At 35.4% G+C, this 17985-nt stretch overlaps 4 non-coding genes across 4 annotated transcripts; all 4 read left to right on the top strand.

Annotated features, from left to right (window-relative positions):
• Window positions 1-49: 49 nt before the first annotated feature.
• TRNAC-GCA (transfer RNA cysteine (anticodon GCA)) lies at window positions 50-121 on the top strand. The gene has a single exon. It is a non-coding gene; the product is annotated as a tRNA-Cys (tRNA).
• A 6596-nt stretch (window positions 122-6717) lies between these two features.
• TRNAC-GCA (transfer RNA cysteine (anticodon GCA)) lies at window positions 6718-6789 on the top strand. Its single transcript has one exon. It is a non-coding gene; the product is annotated as a tRNA-Cys (tRNA).
• Window positions 6790-7669: 880 nt separating this feature from the next.
• On the top strand, window positions 7670-7741 carry TRNAC-GCA (transfer RNA cysteine (anticodon GCA)). Its single transcript has one exon. It is a non-coding gene; the product is annotated as a tRNA-Cys (tRNA).
• Window positions 7742-14337: 6596 nt separating this feature from the next.
• On the top strand, window positions 14338-14409 carry TRNAC-GCA (transfer RNA cysteine (anticodon GCA)). Its single transcript has one exon. It is a non-coding gene; the product is annotated as a tRNA-Cys (tRNA).
• Window positions 14410-17985: the final 3576 nt, after the last annotated feature.

Here is a 17985-nt window from a genome sequence, read left to right on the forward strand (position 1 = left end):
TTAACTTTGTACATATTACTGAATTAATAAAGGTGAACATTTCAGACCTGGGGGTATAGCTCAGTGGTAGAGCATTTGCCTGCAGATCAAAAGGTCCCTAGTTCAAACCTGGGTGCCCTCTTGTCCAACTGTTTTACCTGTAGAAATATTTTTTTAATTAAATAAATTGAAGAACACATTTACAATCTTTGCATTTTATGTAATGAGCAACACATTTCTACATTTCAAATACTCCTGATCATCTCTGGAAACATAAGGTAAAAACCATTAAGCTGTTTCGGATTTCTTCGTATGATACAAGCTGTGTACTACATTCACCCAAGTTCTACTGGTGATATTATCAGTTTGAAATAGTCCATTGGAAGCGCATATGAATGTTATAAAACTGTGGTGGAAACCAATAATATGCCCTTAATGAAATGTATTAATTTGTACAGCTGACCAGAAGTGCACTGATGTCATTAGTTTTACACGTTCCATACAGTCACCTATTCTATCACTTTTTTTAAAAACTGCATTTTCAGCATTCAAGGGTTTAACTCAGTGGTAGAGCGTAGGAATGCAGTTCAAGAAGTCCCTGTTTCATAACCATCTACCCTCTTCAATAGATCCTATTAAAATGTTTTTCAACCCAATGCACTGTAAGAAACAATAGGATATATCATCATTTCATATAAAAACAATGAACAATTGGGTTTAACTATGCTCTTAGCACAAAATCAACAAACTGCAGTAGAGAAACAGTTACGTTTTGCAGAATTTGTGCATTTGACAAAAGTTTTTTTTCCATGTTCCAAGATCTACATGTGATACGAAATGTATGAATTCTTGCAATGGAAACCTCACTGTATTTTACCAAGGCAGATAAAGGACATCCTTCGCACCCCATATACTTATAAGGAGGGTTTGGTGGCTGAAAATGCATTGCTTTGATGGTGATTGCATGTTGCTTGCACTTTGTACATATTACTGAATTAATAAAGGTGAACATTTTACAAGTGCGGGTATAGCTCAGTGGTAGAGCATTTGACTGCAGATCAAGAGGTCACTAGTTCAAATCTGAGTGCCCCCTGGTCCAACTGTTGCACCTGTAGAAATATTTTTTAATTAATTAAATAAATTGAAGAAAACATTTACAATCTTAGCATTTTATGTAATGAGCAACAGATTTCTACATTTGAAATACTCCTGATCATCTCCGGAAACATAGGGTAAACACCATTAAGCTGTTTAGGATTTCTTCATATGATACAAGCTGTGTTTTACATTCACCCAAGTTCTACTGGTGATATGATCAGTTTGAAATAGTCCATTGGAAGCTCATATGAATGTTATAAAACTGTGGTGCAAACCAATAATATACCCTTAATGAAATGTATTAATTTGTACAGCTGACCAGAAGAGCACTGATGTCATTAGTTCTACAAGTTCCATACAGTCACCCACTCTATCACTTTTTTAAAAAAGGGCAGTTTTCAGCATTCAAGGGTTTATGTCAGTGGTAGAGGGTAGGAGTGCAGTTCAAGAAGTCCCTGTTTCATAACCATATACCCTCTTCAATAGATCCTGTTAAAATGTTTTTCAACCCAATGCACTGTAAGAAACAATAAGATATATCATCATTTCATATACAAAAGAATGAACAATTGGGTTTAACTATGCTCTTAGCACAAAATCAACAAACTGCAGTAGAGAAGCAGTTACATTTTGCAGAATTTGTGCATTTGACAAAAGATTTTTTTTCCATGTTCCAAGAGCTACATGTGATACGAAATGTATGAATTCTTGCAATGGAAACCTCACTGTCTTTTACCAAGGCAGATCGAGGACATCTTTTGTACCCCATATACTTATAAGGAGGGTTTGGTGGGTGAAAATGCATTGCTTTGATGGTGATTGCATGTTGCTTGCACTTTGTACATATTACTGAATTGATAAAGGTGAACTTTTCAGAACTGGGGGTATAGCTCAGTGATAGAGCATTTGACTGCAGATCAAGAGGTCCCTTGTTCAAATCTGGGTGCCCCCTTGTCCAACTGTTTTACCTGTAGAAATATGTTTTTAATTAAATACATTGAAGTAAACATTTACAATCTTAGCATTTTATGTAATGAGCACCACATTTCTACATTTGAAATACTTCTGATCATCTCCTGAAACATAGGGTAAACACCATTAAACTGTTTAGGATTTCTTCGTATTATACAAGCTGTGTTTTACATTCACCCAAGTTCTACTGGTGATATTATCAGTTTGAAATAGTCCATTGGAAGCTCATATGAATGTTATAAAACTGTGGTGGAAACCAATAATATGCCCTTAATGAAATGTATTAATTTGTACAGCTGACCAGAAGTGCACTGATGTCATTAGTTCTACAAGTTCCATACAGTCACCCACTCTATCACCTTTTTAAAAAAGGGCAGTTTTCAGCATTCAAGGGTTTAACTCAGTGGTAGAGGTAGGAATGCAGTTCAAGAAGTCCCCGTTTCATAACCATATACCCTCTTCAATAGATCCTGTTAAAATGTTTTTCAACCCAATGCACTGTAAGAAAAATAAAATATATCATCATTTCATATACAAAAGAATGAACAGTTGGGTTTAACTATGCTCTTAGCACAAAATCAACAAACTGCAGTAGATAAGCAGTTACATTTTGCAGAATTTGTGCATTTGACAAAAGATTTTTTTCCATGTTCCAAGATCTGCATGCGATACGAAATGTATGAATTCTTGCAATGGAAACCTCACTGTATTTTACCAAGGCAGATAAAGGACATCCTTCGCACCCCATATACTTATAACGAGGGTTTGGCGGCTGAAAATGCTTTGCTTTGATGGCGATTGCATGTTGCTTCCACTTTGTACATATTACTGAATAAATAAAGGTGAACATTTCAGATATGGGGTTATAGCTCAGGGGTAGAGCATTTCACTGCAGATCAAAAGGTCCCTAGTTCAAATCTGGGTGCCCCCTTGTCCAACTGTTTTACCTGTAGAAATATGTTTTTAATTAAATACATTGAAGAAAACATTTACAATCTTAGCATTTTATGTAATGAGCAACACATTTCTACATTTGAAATACTCCTGATCATCTCCTGAAACATAGGGTAAACACCATTAAGCTGTTTAGGATTTCTTCATATGATACAAGCTGTGTTTTACATTCACCCAAGTTCTACTGGTGATATTATCTGTTTGAAATAGTCCATTGGAAGCTCATATGAATGTTATAAAACTGTGGTGGAAACCAATAATATGCCCTTAATGAAATGTATTAATTTCTCCAGCTGACCAGAAGTGCACTGATGTCATTACTTCTACAAGTTCCATACAGTCACCCACTCTATCACCTTTTTAAAAAAGGGCAATTTTCAGCATTCAAGGGTTTATGTCAGTGGTAGAGCGTAGGAGTGCAGTTCAAGAAGTCCCTGTTTCATAACCATATACCCTCTTCAATAGATCCTGTAAAACGTTTTTGAACCCAATGCACTGTAAGAAACAATAAAATATATCATCATTTCATATACAAAAGAATGAACAATTGGGTTTAACTATGCTCTTAGCACAAAATCAACAAACTGCAGTAGAGAAGAAGTTACATTTTGCAGAATTTGTGCATTTGACAAAAGATTTTTTTTCCATGTTCCAAGATCTGCATGTGATACGAAATGTATGAATTCTTGCAATGGAAACCTCACTGTATTTTACCAAGGCAGATAAAGGACATCCTTCGCACCCCATATACTTATAACGAGGGTTTGGTGACTGAAAATGCTTTGCTTTGATGGTGATTGCATGTTGCTTCCACTTTGTACATATTACTGAATAAATAAAGGTGAACATTTCAGAAATGGGGTTGTAGCTCAGGGGTAGAGCATTTCACTGCAGATCAAAAGGTACCTGGTTCAAATATGGGTGCCCCCTTGTCCAACTGTTTTACCTGTAGAAATATGTTTTTAATTAAATACATTGAAGTAAACATTTACAATCTTAGCATTTTATGTAATGAGCACCACATTTCTACATTTGAAATACTTCTGATCATCTCCTGAAACATAGGGTAAACACCATTAAACTGTTTAGGATTTCTTCGTATTATACAAGCTGTGTTTTACATTCACCCAAGTTCTACTGGTGATATTATCAGTTTGAAATAGTCCATTGGAAGCTCATATGAATGTTATAAAACTGTGGTGGAAACCAATAATATGCCCTTAATGAAATGTATTAATTTGTACAGCTGACCAGAAGTGCACTGATGTCATTAGTTCTACAAGTTCCATACAGTCACCCACTCTATCACCTTTTTAAAAAAGGGCAGTTTTCAGCATTCAAGGGTTTAACTCAGTGGTAGAGGTAGGAATGCAGTTCAAGAAGTCCCCGTTTCATAACCATATACCCTCTTCAATAGATCCTGTTAAAATGTTTTTCAACCCAATGCACTGTAAGAAAAATAAAATATATCATCATTTCATATACAAAAGAATGAACAGTTGGGTTTAACTATGCTCTTAGCACAAAATCAACAAACTGCAGTAGATAAGCAGTTACATTTTGCAGAATTTGTGCATTTGTCAAAAGATTTTTTTTCCATGTTCCAAGATCTGCATGCGATACGAAATGTATGAATTCTTGCAATGGAAACCTCACTGTATTTTACCAAGGCAGATAAAGGACATCCTTCGCACCCCATATACTTATAACGAGGGTTTGGCGGCTGAAAATGCTTTGCTTTGATGGCGATTGCATGTTGCTTCCACTTTGTACATATTACTGAATAAATAAAGGTGAACATTTCAGATATGGGGTTATAGCTCAGGGGTAGAGCATTTCACTGCAGATCAAAAGGTCCCTAGTTCAAATCTGGGTGCCCCCTTGTCCAACTGTTTTACCTGTAGAAATATGTTTTTAATTAAATAAATTGAAGAAAACATTTACAACCTTAGCATTTTATGTAATGAGCAACACATTTCTACATTTGAAATACTCCTGATCATCTCCTGAAACATAGGGTAAACACCATTAAACTGTTTAGGATTTCTTCATATGATACAAGCTGTGTTTTACATTCACCCAAGTTCTACTGGTGATATTATCAGTTTGAAATAGTCCATTGGAAGCTCATTTGAATGTTATAAAACTGTGGTGGAAACCAATAATATGCCCTTAATGAAATGTATTAATTTCTCCAGCTGACCAGAAGTGCACTGATGTCATTAGTTCTACAAGTTCCATACAGTCACCCACTCTATCACCTTTTTAAAAAAGGGCAATTTTCAGCATTCAAGGGTTTATGTCAGTGGTAGAGCGTAGGAGTGCAGTTCAAGAAGTCCCTGTTTCATAACCATATACCCTCTTCAATAGATCCTGTAAAATGTTTTTGAACCCAATGCACTGTAAGAAACAATAGGATATATCATCATTTCGTGTAAAAAAAATGAACAATTGGGTTTAACTATGCTCTTAGCACAAAATCAACAAACTGCAGTAGAGAAGCAGTTACGTTTTGCAGAATTTGTGCATTTGACAAAAGTTTTTTTTCCATGTTCCAAGATCTACATGTGATACGAAATGTATGAATTCTTGCAATGGAAACCTCACTGTATTTTACCAAGGCAGATAAAGGACATCCTTCGCACCCCATATACTTATAAGGAGGGTTTGGTGGCTGAAAATGCATTGCTTTGATGGTGATTGCATGTTGCTTGCACTTTGTACATATTACTGAATTAATAAAGGTGAACATTTTAGAACTGCAGATATAGCTCAGTGGTAGAGCATTTGACTGCAGATAAAGAGGTCCCTCGTTCAAATCTGAGTGCCCCCTGGTCCAACTGTTGCACCTGTAGAAATATTTTTTTAATTAAATAAATTGAAGAAAATATTTACAATCTTAGCATTTTATGTAATGAGCAACACGTTTCTATATTTGAAATACTCCTGATCATCTCCTGAAACATAGGGTAAACACCATTAAGCTGTTTCGGATTTCTTCGTATGATACAAACTGTGTATTACATTCACCCAAGTTTTACTGGTGATATTATCAGTTTGAAATAGTCCATTGGAAGCTCATATGAATGTTATAAACCTGTGGTGGAAACCAATAATATGCCCTTAATGAAATGTATTCATTTGTACAGCTGACCAGAAGTGCACTGATGTCATTAGTTCTACAAGTTCCATACAGTCACCCACTCTATCAACTTTTTAAAAAAGAGCCGTTTTCAGCATTGAAGGGTTTATGTCAGTGGTAGAGGGTAGGAGTGCAGTTCAAGAAGTCCCTGTTTCATAACCATATACCCTCTTCAATAGATCCTGTTAAAATGTTTTTCAACCCAATGCACTGTAAGAAACAATAGGATATGTCATCATTTCATATAAAAAGCAATGAACAATTGGGTTTAACTATGCTCTTAGAACAAAATAAACAAACTGCAGTAGAGAAGCATTTACATTTTGCAGAATTTGTGCATTTGACAAAAGTTTTTTTTCCATGTTCCAAGATCTACATGTAATACGAAATGTATGAATTCTTGCAATGGAAACCTCACTGTATTTTACCAAGGCAGATAAAGGACATCCTTCGCACCCCATATACTTATAAGGAGGGTTTGGTGGCTGAAAATGCATTGCTTTGATGGTGATTGCATGTTGCTTTAACTTTGTACATATTACTGAATTAATAAAGGTGAACATTTCAGACCTGGGGGTATAGCTCAGTGGTAGAGCATTTGCCTGCAGATCAAAAGGTCCCTAGTTCAAACCTGGGTGCCCTCTTGTCCAACTGTTTTACCTGTAGAAATATTTTTTTAATTAAATAAATTGAAGAACACATTTACAATCTTTGCATTTTATGTAATGAGCAATATAATTCTACATTTCAAATACTCCTGATCATCTCTGGAAACATAGGGTAAACACCATTAAGCTGTTTCGGATTTCTTCGTATGATACAAGCTGTGTACTACATTCACCCAAGTTCTACTGGTGATATTATCAGTTTGAAATAGTCCATTGGAAGCGCATATGAATGTTATAAAACTGTGGTGGAAACCAATAATATGCCCTTAATGAAATGTATTAATTTGTACAGCTTCCCAGAAGTGCAATGATGTCATTAGTTTTACACGTTCCATACAGTCACCCATTCTATCACTTTTTTAAAAAAGGGCAGTTTTCAGCATTCAAGGGTTTAACTCAGTGGTAGAGCGTAGGAATGCAGTTCAAGAAGTCACTGTTTCATAACCATCTACCCTCTTCAATAGATCCTGTTAAAATGTTTTTCAACCCAATGCACTGTAAGAAACAATAGGATATATCATCATTTCATATAAAAACAATGAACAATTGGGTTTAACTATGCTCTTAGCACAAAATCAACAAACTGCAGTAGAGAAACAGTTACGTTTTGCAGAATTTGTGCATTTGACAAAAGTTTTTTTTCCATGTTCCAAGATCTACATGTGATACGAAATGTATGAATTGTTGCAATGGAAACCTCACTGTATTTTACCAAGGCAGATAAAGGACATCCTTCGCACCCCATATACTTATAAGGAGGGTTTGGTGGCTGAAAATGCATTGCTTTGATGGTGATTGCATGTTGCTTTAACTTTGTACATATTACTGAATTAATAAAGGTGAACATTTCAGACCTGGGGGTATAGCTCAGTGGTAGAGCATTTGCCTGCAGATCAAAAGGTCCCTAGTTCAAACCTGGGTGCCCTCTTGTCCAACTGTTTTACCTGTAGAAATATTTTTTTAATTAAATAAATTGAAGAACACATTTACAATCTTTGCATTTTATGTAATGAGCAATATAATTCTACATTTCAAATACTCCTGATCATCTCTGGAAACATAGGGTAAACACCATTAAGCTGTTTCGGATTTCTTCGTATGATACAAGCTGTGTACTACATTCACCCAAGTTCTACTGGTGATATTATCAGTTTGAAATAGTCCATTGGAAGCGCATATGAATGTTATAAAACTGTGGTGCAAACCAATAATATACCCTTAATGAAATGTATTAATTTGTACAGCTGACCAGAAGTGCACTGATGTCATTAGTTCTACAAGTTCCATACAGTCACCCACTCTATCACTTTTTTAAAAAAGGGCAGTTTTCAGCATTCAAGGGTTTATGTCAGTGGTAGAGGGTAGGAGTGCAGTTCAAGAAGTCCCTGTTTCATAACCATATACGCTCTTCAATAGATCCTGTTAAAATGTTTTTCAACCCAATGCACTGTAAGAAACAATAAGATATATCGTCATTTCATATACAAAACAATGAACAATTGGGTTTAACTATGCTCTTAGCGCAAAATCAACAAACTGCAGTAGAGAAGCAGTTACATTTTGCAGAATTTGTGCATTTGACAAAAGATTTTTTTTCCATGTTCCAAGAGCTACATGTGATACGAAATGTATGAATTCTTGCAATGGAAACCTCATTGTCTTTTACCAAGGCAGATAAAGGACATCTTTTGTACCCCATATACTTATAAGGAGGGTTTGGTGGGTGAAAATGCATTGCTTTGATGGTGATTGCATGTTGCTTGCACTTTGTACATATTACTGAATTGATAAAGGTGAACTTTTCAGAACTGGGGATATAGCTCAGTGATAGAGCATTTGACTGCAGATCAAGAGGTCCCTTGTTCAAATCTGGGTGCCCCCTTGTCCAACTGTTTTACCTGTAGAAATATGTTTTTAATTAAATACATTGAAGTAAACATTTACAATCTTAGCATTTTATGTAATGAGCACCACATTTCTACATTTGAAATACTCCTGATCATCTCCTGAAACATAGGGTAAACACCATGAAACTGTTTAGGATTTCTTCGTATGATACAAGCTGTGTTTTACATTCACCCAAGTTCTACTGGTGATATTATCATTTTGAAATAGTCCATTGGAAGCTGATATGAATGTTATAAAACTGTGGTGGAAACCAATAATATGCCCTTAATGAAATGTATTAATTTGTACAGCTGACCAGAAGTGTACTGATGTCGTTAGTACTACAAGTTCCATACAGTCCCCCACTCTATCACCTTTTTAAAAAAGGGCAGTTTTCAGCATTCAAGGGTTTAACTTAGTGGTAGAGTGTAGGAATGCAGTTCAAGAAGTCCCCGTTTCATAACCATATACCCTCTTCATTAGATCCTGTTAAAATGTTTTTCAACCCAATGCACTGTAAGAAACAATAAAATATATCATCATTTCATATACAAAAGAATGAACAATTGGGTTTAACTATGCTCTTAGCACAAAATCAACAAACTGCAGTAGAGAAGAAGTTACATTTTGCAGAATTTGTGCATTTGACAAAAGATTTTTTTTCCATGTTCCAAGATCTGCATGTGATACGAAATGTATGAATTCTTGCAATGGAAACCTCACTGTATTTTACCAAGGCAGATAAAGGACATCCTTCGCATCCCATATACTTATAACGAGGGTTTGGTGACTGAAAATGCTTTGCTTTGATGGTGATTGCATGTTGCTTCCACTTTGTACATATTACTGAATAAATAAAGGTGAACATTTCAGAAATTGGGTTATAGCTCAGGGGTAGAGCATTTCACTGCAGATCAAAAGGTACCTGGTTCAAATATGGGTGCCCCCTTGTCCAACTGTTTTACCTGTAGAAATATGTTTTTAATTAAATAAATTGAAGTAAACATTTACAATCTGAGCATTTTATGTAATGAGCAACACATTTCTACATTTGAAATACTCCTGATCATGACCTGAAACATAGGGTAAACACCATTAAGCTGTTTAGGATTTCTTCGTATGATACAAGCTGTGTTTTACATTCACCCAAGTTCTACTGGTGATATTATCAGTTTGAAATAGTCCATTGGAAGCTCCTATGAATGTTATAAAACTGTGGTGGAAACCAATAATATGCCCTTAATGAAATGTAATAATTTGTACAGCTGACCAGAAGTGCCCTGATGTCATTAGTTCTACAAGTTCCATACAGTCACCCACTCTATCACCTTTTTAAAAAAGGGCAGTTTTCAACATTGAAGGGTTTATGTCAGTGGTAGAGCATAGGAGTGTAGTTTAAGAAGTCCCTGTTTCATAACCATATACCCTCTTCAATAGATCCTGTTAAAATGTTTTTCAACCCAATGCACTGCAAGAAACAATTGGATATATCATCATTTCATATACAAAACAATGAACAATTGGGTTTAACTATACTCTTAGCACAAAATCAACAAACTGCAGTAGAGAAGCAGTGACGTTTTGCAGAATTTGTGCATTTGACAAAAGTTTTTTTTCCATTTTCCAAGATCTACATGTGATACTTAATGTATGAATTCTTGCAATGGAAACCTCACTGTATTTTACCAAGGCAGATAAAGGACATCTTGTGTACCCCATATAGTTATAAGGAGAGTTTGGTGGCTGAAAATGCATTGCTTTGATGGTGATTGCATGTTGCTTCCACTTTGTACATACTACTGAATTAATACAGGTGAACATTTCAGAATTGGGGGTATATATCTGTGGTAGAGCATGTCACTGCATATCAAGAGGTCCCTAGTTCAAATCTGGATGCCCCCGTGTCCAACTGTTTTACCTGTAGAAATATTTTTTTAATTAAATAAATTGAAGTAAACATTTACAATCTGAGCATTTTATGTAATGAGCAAAACATTTCTACATTTGAAATACTCCTGACCATCTCCTGAAACATAGGGTAAACACGATTAAGCTGTTTCGGATTTCTTCGTATGATACAAGCTGTGTATTACATTCACCCAGGTTCTACTGGTGATATGATCAGTTTGAAATAGTCCATTGGAAGCTCATATGAATGTTATAAAATTGTGGTGGAAAGCAATAATATGCCCTTAATGAAATGTATTAATTTGTACAGCTGACCAGAAGTGCACTGATGTCATTATTTCTACAAGTTCCATACAGTCACCCACTCTATCACTTTTTAAAAAAAGGGCAGTTTTCAGCATTCAAGGGTTTATGTCAGTGGTAGATGGTAGGAAGCAGTTCAAGAAGTCCCTGTTTCATAACCATATACCCTCTTCAATAGATCCTGTTAAAATGTTTTCCAACCCAATGCACTGTAAGAAACAATAAGATATATCATCATTTCATATACAAAACAATGAACAATTGGGTTTAACTATGTTCTTAGCACAAAATCAACAAACTGCAGTAGAGAAGCAGTGACGTTTTGCAGAATTTGTGCATTTGACAAAAGTTTTTTTTCCATTTTCCAAGATCTACATGTGATACTTAATGTATGAATTCTTGCAATGGAAACCTCACTGTATTTTACCAAGGCAGATAAAGGACATCTTGTGTACCCCATATAGTTATAAGGAGAGTTTGGTGGCTGAAAATGCATTGCTTTGATGGTGATTGCATGTTGCTTCCACTTTGTACATACTACTGAATTAATACAGTTGAACATTTCAGAATTGGGGGTATATATCTGTGGTAGAGCATGTCACTGCATATCAAGAGGTCCCTAGTTCAAATCTGGATGCCCCCTTGTCCAACTGTTTTACCTGTAGAAATATTTTTTTAATTAAATAAATTGAAGTAAACATTTACAATCTGAGCATTTTATGTAATGAGCAACACATTTCTACATTTGAAATACTCCTGATCATGACCTGAAACATAGGGTAAACACCATTAAGATGTTTAGGATTTCTTCGTATGATACAAGCTTTGTTTTACATTCACCCAAGTTCTACTGGTGATATTATCAGTTTGAAATAGTCCATTGGAAGCTCATATGAATGTTATAAAACTGTGGTGGAAACCAATAATATGCCCTTAATGAAATGTAATAATTTGTACAGCTGACCAGAAGTGCACTGATGTCATTAGTTCTACAAGTTCCATACAGTCACCCACTCTATCACCTTTTTAAAAAAGGGCAGTTTTCAACATTGAAGGGTTTATGTCAGTGGTAGAGCGTATGAGTGTAGTTTAAGAAGTCCCTGTTTCATAACCATATACCCTCTTCAATAGATCCTGTTAAAATGTTTTTCAACCCAATGCACTGCAAGAAACAATAGGATATATCATCATTTCATATACAAAACAATGAACAATTGGGTTTAACTATGCTCTTAGCACAAAATCAACAAACTGCAGTAGAGAAGCAGTTACATTTTGCAGAATTTGTGCATTTGACAAAATATTTTTTTCCCATGTTCCAAGATCTACATGTGATACGAAATGTATGAATTCTTGCAATGGAAACCTCACTGTATTTTACCAAGGCAGATAAAGGACATCTGTGTACCCCTTATACTTATAAGGAGGGTTTGGTGGCTGAAAATGCATTGCTTTGATGGTGATTGCATGTTGCTTCCACTTTCTACATATTACTGAATAAATAAAGGTGAACATTTCAGAAATGGGGGTATAGCTCAGGGGTAGAGCATTTCACTGCAGATCAAGAGGTCCCTAGTGCAAATCTGGGTGCCCTCTTGTCCAACTGTTGTACCTGTAGAAATATTATTTTTAAATAAATTGAAGTAAACATTTACAATCTTAGCATTTTATGTAATGAGCAACACATTTCTACATTTGAAATACTCCTGATCATCACCTGAAACATAGGGTAAACACCATTAAGCTTTTTAGGATTTCCTCATGTGATACAAGCTGTGTTTAACATTCACGCAGGTTCTACTGGTGATATGATCAGTTTGAAATAGTCCATTGGAAGCTCATATGAATGTTATAAAACTGTGGTGGAAACCAATAATATGCCCTTAATGAAATGTATTAATTTGTACAGCTGACCAGAAGTGCACTGATGTCATTAGTTCTACAAGTTCCATACAGTCACCCACTCTATCACCTTTTTAAAAAAGGGCAGTTTTCAGCATTCAAGGGTTTAACTCAGTGGTAGAGCGTAGGAGTGCAGTTCAAGAAGTCCCTGTTTCATAACCATATACCCTCGTCAATAGATCCTGTTAAAATGTTTTTCAACCCAATGCACTGTAAGAAACAATAGGATATATCATCATTTCATATAAAAAACAATGAACAATTGGGTTTAACTATGTTCTGAGCACAAAATCAACAAACTGCAGTAGAGAAGCAGTTACATTTTGCAGAATTTGTGCATTTGACAAAATATTTTTTTTCCATGTTCCAAGATCTACATGTGATACGAAATGTATGAATTCTTGCAATGGAAACCTCACTGTATTTTACCAAGGCAGATAAAGGACATCGTTGTACCCCTTATACTTATAAGGAGGGTTTGGTGGCTGAAAATGCATTGCTTTGATGGTGATTGCATGTTGCTTCCACTTTCTACATATTACTGAATAAATAAAGGTGAACATTTCAGAAATGGGGGTATAGCTCAGGGGTAGAGCATTTCACTGCAGATCAAGTGGTCCCTAGTGCAAATATGGGTGCCCTCTTGTCCAACTGTTGTACCTGTAGAAATATTTTTTTAATTAAATAAATTGAAGTAAACATTTACAATCTTAGCATTTTTTGTAATGAGCAACACATGTCTACATTTGAAATACTCCTGATCATCACCTGAAACATAGGGTAAACACCATTAAGCTGTTTAGGATTTCTTCATGTGATACAAGCTGTGTTTAACATTCACCCAGGTTCTACTGGTGATATGATCAGTTTGAAATAGTCCATTGGAAGCTCATATGAATGTTATAAAACTGTGGTGGAAACCAATAATATGCCATTAATGAAATGTATTAATTTGTACAGCTGACCAGAAGTGCACTGATGTCGTTAGTTCTACAAGTTCCATACAGTCACCCATTCTATCACCTTTTTAAAAAAGGGCAGTTTTCAGCATTCATGGGTTTAACTCAGTGGTAGAGCGTAGGAGTGCAGTTCAAGAAGTCCCTGTTTCATAACCATATACCCTCGTCAATAGATCCTGTTAAAATGTTTTTCAACCCAATGCACTGTAAGAAACAATAGGATATATCATCATTTCATATAAAAACAATGAACAATTGGGTTTAACTATGTTCTTAGCACAAAATCAACAAACTGCAGTAGAGAAGCAGTTACATTTTGCAGAATTTGTGCATTTGACAAAAGATTTTTTTTCCATGTTCCAAGATCTACATGTGATATGAAATGTATGAATTCTTGCAATGGAAACCTCACTGTATTTTACCAAGGCAGATAAAGGACATCCTTCCCACACCATATACTTATAAGGAGGGTTTGGTGGCTGAAAATGCATTCCTTTGATGGTGATTGCATGTTGCTTGCACTTTGTACATATAACTGAATTAATAAAGATGATTTTTCAGAACTGGGGGTATAGCTCAATGGTAGAGCATTTGACTGCAGATCAAGAGGTCCCTAGTTCAAATCTGGGTGCCCTCTTGTCCTCCGGTTTTACCTGTAGAAATATTTTTTTAAGTAAATAAATTAAAGTAAACATTTACAATCTTAGCATTTTATGTAATGAGCAACACATTTCTACATTTGAAATACTCCTGATCATCTCCTGAAACATAGGGTAAACACCATTAAGCTGTTTATGATTTCTTCATATGATACAATCTGTGTTTTACATTCACCCAAGATCTACTGGTGATATTATCAGTTTGAAATAGTCCATTGGAAGCTCATATGAATGTTATAAAACTGTGGTGGAAACCAATAATATGCCCTTAATGAAATGTATTAATTTGTACAGCTCACCGGAAGTGCACTGATGTCATTAGTTCTACAAGTTCCATACAGTCACCCACTCTATCGCCTTTTAAAAAAAAAGGGCAATTTTCAGCATTCAAGGGTTTAACTCAGTGGTAGAGCGTAGGAGTGCAGTTCAAGAAGTCCCTGTTTCATAACCATATACCCTCTTCAATAGATCCTGTTAAAATGTTTTTCAGCCCAATGCACTGTAAGAAACAATAAGATATATCATCATTTCATATACAAAACAATGAACAATTGGGTTTAACTATGCTCTTAGCACAAAATCAACAAACTGCAGTAGAGAAGCAGTGACGTTTTGCAGAATTTGTGCAATTGACAAAAGTTTTTTTTCCATGTTCCAAGATCTACATGTGATACGAAATGTATGAATTCTTGCAATGGAAACCTCACTGTATTTTACCAAGGCAGATAAAGGACATCTTGTGTACCCCTTATAGTTATAAGGAGGGTTTGGTGGCTGAAAATGCATTGCTTTGATGGTGATTGCATGTTGCTTCCACTTTGTACATATTACTGAATTAATATAGGTGAACATTTCAGAATTGGGGGTACATATCCGTGGTAGAGCATTTCACTGCATATCAAGAGGTCCCTAGTACAAATCTGGGTGCCCCCTTGTCCAACTGTTTTACCTGTAGAAATATTTTTTAATTAAATAAATTGAAGAAAACATTTACAATCTTAGCATTTTATGTAATTAGCAACACATTTCTACATTTGAAATACTCCTGATCATCTCCTGAAACATAGGGTAAACACCATTAAGCTGTTTCGGATTTCTTCGTATGATACAAGCTGTGTATTACATTCACCCAAGTTCTACTGGTGATATTATCAGTTTGAAATAGTCCATTGGAAGCTCATATGAATGTTATAAAACTGTGGTGGAAACCAGTAATATGCCCTTAATGAAATGTATTAATTTGTACAGCTGACCAGAAGTGCACTGATGTCATTAGTTCTACAATTTCCATAGAGTCACCCACTCTATCACCTTTTTAAAAAAGGGCAGTTTTCAACATTGAAGGGTTTATGTCAGTGGTAGAGCGTCGGAGTGTGTTCAAGAAGTCCCTGTTTCATAACCATATACCCTCTTCAATAGATCCTGTTAAAATGTTTTTCAACCCAATGCACTGTAAGAAGCAATAGGATATATCATCATTTCATATACAAAACAATGAACAATTGGGTTTAACTATGCTCTTAGCACAAAATCAACAAACTGCAGTAGAGAAGCAGTTACATTTTGCAGAATTTGTGCATTTGACAAAAGATTTTTTTTCCATGTTCCAAGATCTACATGTGATACGAAATGTATGACTTCTTGCAATGGAAACCTCACTGTATTTTACCAAGGCAGATAAAGGAGATCCTTCGCACCCCATATACTTATAAGGAGGGTTTGGTGGCTGAAAATGCATTGCTCTGATGGTGATTGCATGTTGCTTGCACTTTGTACATATTACTGAATAAATAAAGATGAACATTTCAGAACTGGGGGTATAGCTTACTGGTAGAGCATTTGACTGCAGATCAAGAGGTCCCTAGTTCGAATCTGGGTGTCCCCTTCTCCATCCGTTTTAATTGTAGAAATATTTTTTTTAATTAAATAAATTGAAGAAAACATTTACAATCTCAGCATTTTATGTAATGAGCAAAACATTTCTACATTTGAAATACTCCTAATCATCTCCTGAAACATAGGGTAAACACCATTAAGCTGTTTCGGATTTCTTCGTATGATACAAGCTGTGTATTACATTCACCCAAGTTCTACTGGTGATATTATCAGTTTGAATTAGTCCATTGGAAGCTCATATGAATGTTATAAAACTGTGGTGGAAACCAATAATATGCCCTTAATGAAATGTATTAATTTGTACAGCTGACCAGAAGTGCACTGATGTCATTAGTTCTACAAGTTCCATACAGTCACCCACTCTATCACCTTTTTAAAAAAGGGCAGTTTTCAGCATTCAAGGGTTTATGTCAGTGGTAGAGCGTAGGAGTGTTTTTCTAGAACTTCCTGTTTCATAACCATATACCCTCTTCAATAGATCCTGTTAAAATGTTTTTCAACCCAATGCACTGTAAGAAACAATAGGATATATCATCATTTCATATACAAAACAATGAACAATTGGGTTTAACTATGCTCTTAGCACAAAATCAACAAACTGCAGTAGAGAAGCAGTTACATTTTGCAGAATTTGTGCATTTGACAAAATATTTTTTTTCCATGTTCCAAGATCTACATGTGATACGAAATGTATGAATTCTTGCAATGGAAACCTCACTGTATTTTACCAAGGCAGATAAAGGACATCCTTCGCACCCCATATACTTATAAGGAGGGTTTGGTGGCTGAAACTGCATTGCTTTGATGGTGATTGCATGTTGCTTGCACTTTGTACACATTACTGAATAAATAAAAATGAACATTTCAGAACTGGGGGTATAGCTTACTGGTAGAGCATTTGACTGCAGATCAAGAGGTCCCTAGTTCGAATCTGGGTGTCCCCTTCTCCATCCGTTTTAATTGTAGAAATATTTTTTTTAATTAAATAAATTGAAGAAAACATTTACAATCTCAGCATTTTATGTAATGAGCAAAACATTTCTACATTTGAAATACTCCTAATCATCTCCTGAAACATAGGGTAAACACCATTAAGCTGTTTCGGATTTCTTCGTATGATACAAGCTGTATATTACATTCACCCAAGTTCTACTGGTGATATTATCAGTTTGAATTAGTCCATTGGAAGCTCATATGAATGTTATAAAACTGTGGTGGAAACCAATAATATGCCCTTAATGAAATATATTAATTTGTACAGCTGACCAGAAGTGCACTGATGTCATTAGTTCTACAAGTTCCATACAGTCACCCACTCTATCACCTTTTTAAAAAAGGGCAGTTTTCAGCATTCAAGGGTTTATGTCAGTGGTAGAGCGTAGGAGTGCTTTTCAAGAGGTTCCTGTTTCATAACCATATACCCTCTTCAATAGATCCTGTTAAAATGTTTTTCAACCCAATGCACTGTAAGAAACAATAAGATATATCATCATTTCATATACAAAAGAATGAACAATTGGGTTTAACTATGCTCTTAGCACAAAATCAACAAACTGCAGTAGAGAAGCAGTTACATTTTGCAGAATTTGTGCATTTGACAAAATATTTTTTTTCCATGTTCCAAGATCTACATGTGATACGAAATGTATGAATTCTTG

The sequence above is a fragment of the Ambystoma mexicanum genome, chromosome 4q (assembly GCF_040938575.1).
Source record: "Ambystoma mexicanum isolate Mex_15411 chromosome 4q, UKY_AmexF1_1, whole genome shotgun sequence".
In the NCBI taxonomy this organism is placed as follows: Eukaryota; Metazoa; Chordata; class Amphibia; order Caudata; family Ambystomatidae; genus Ambystoma; species Ambystoma mexicanum.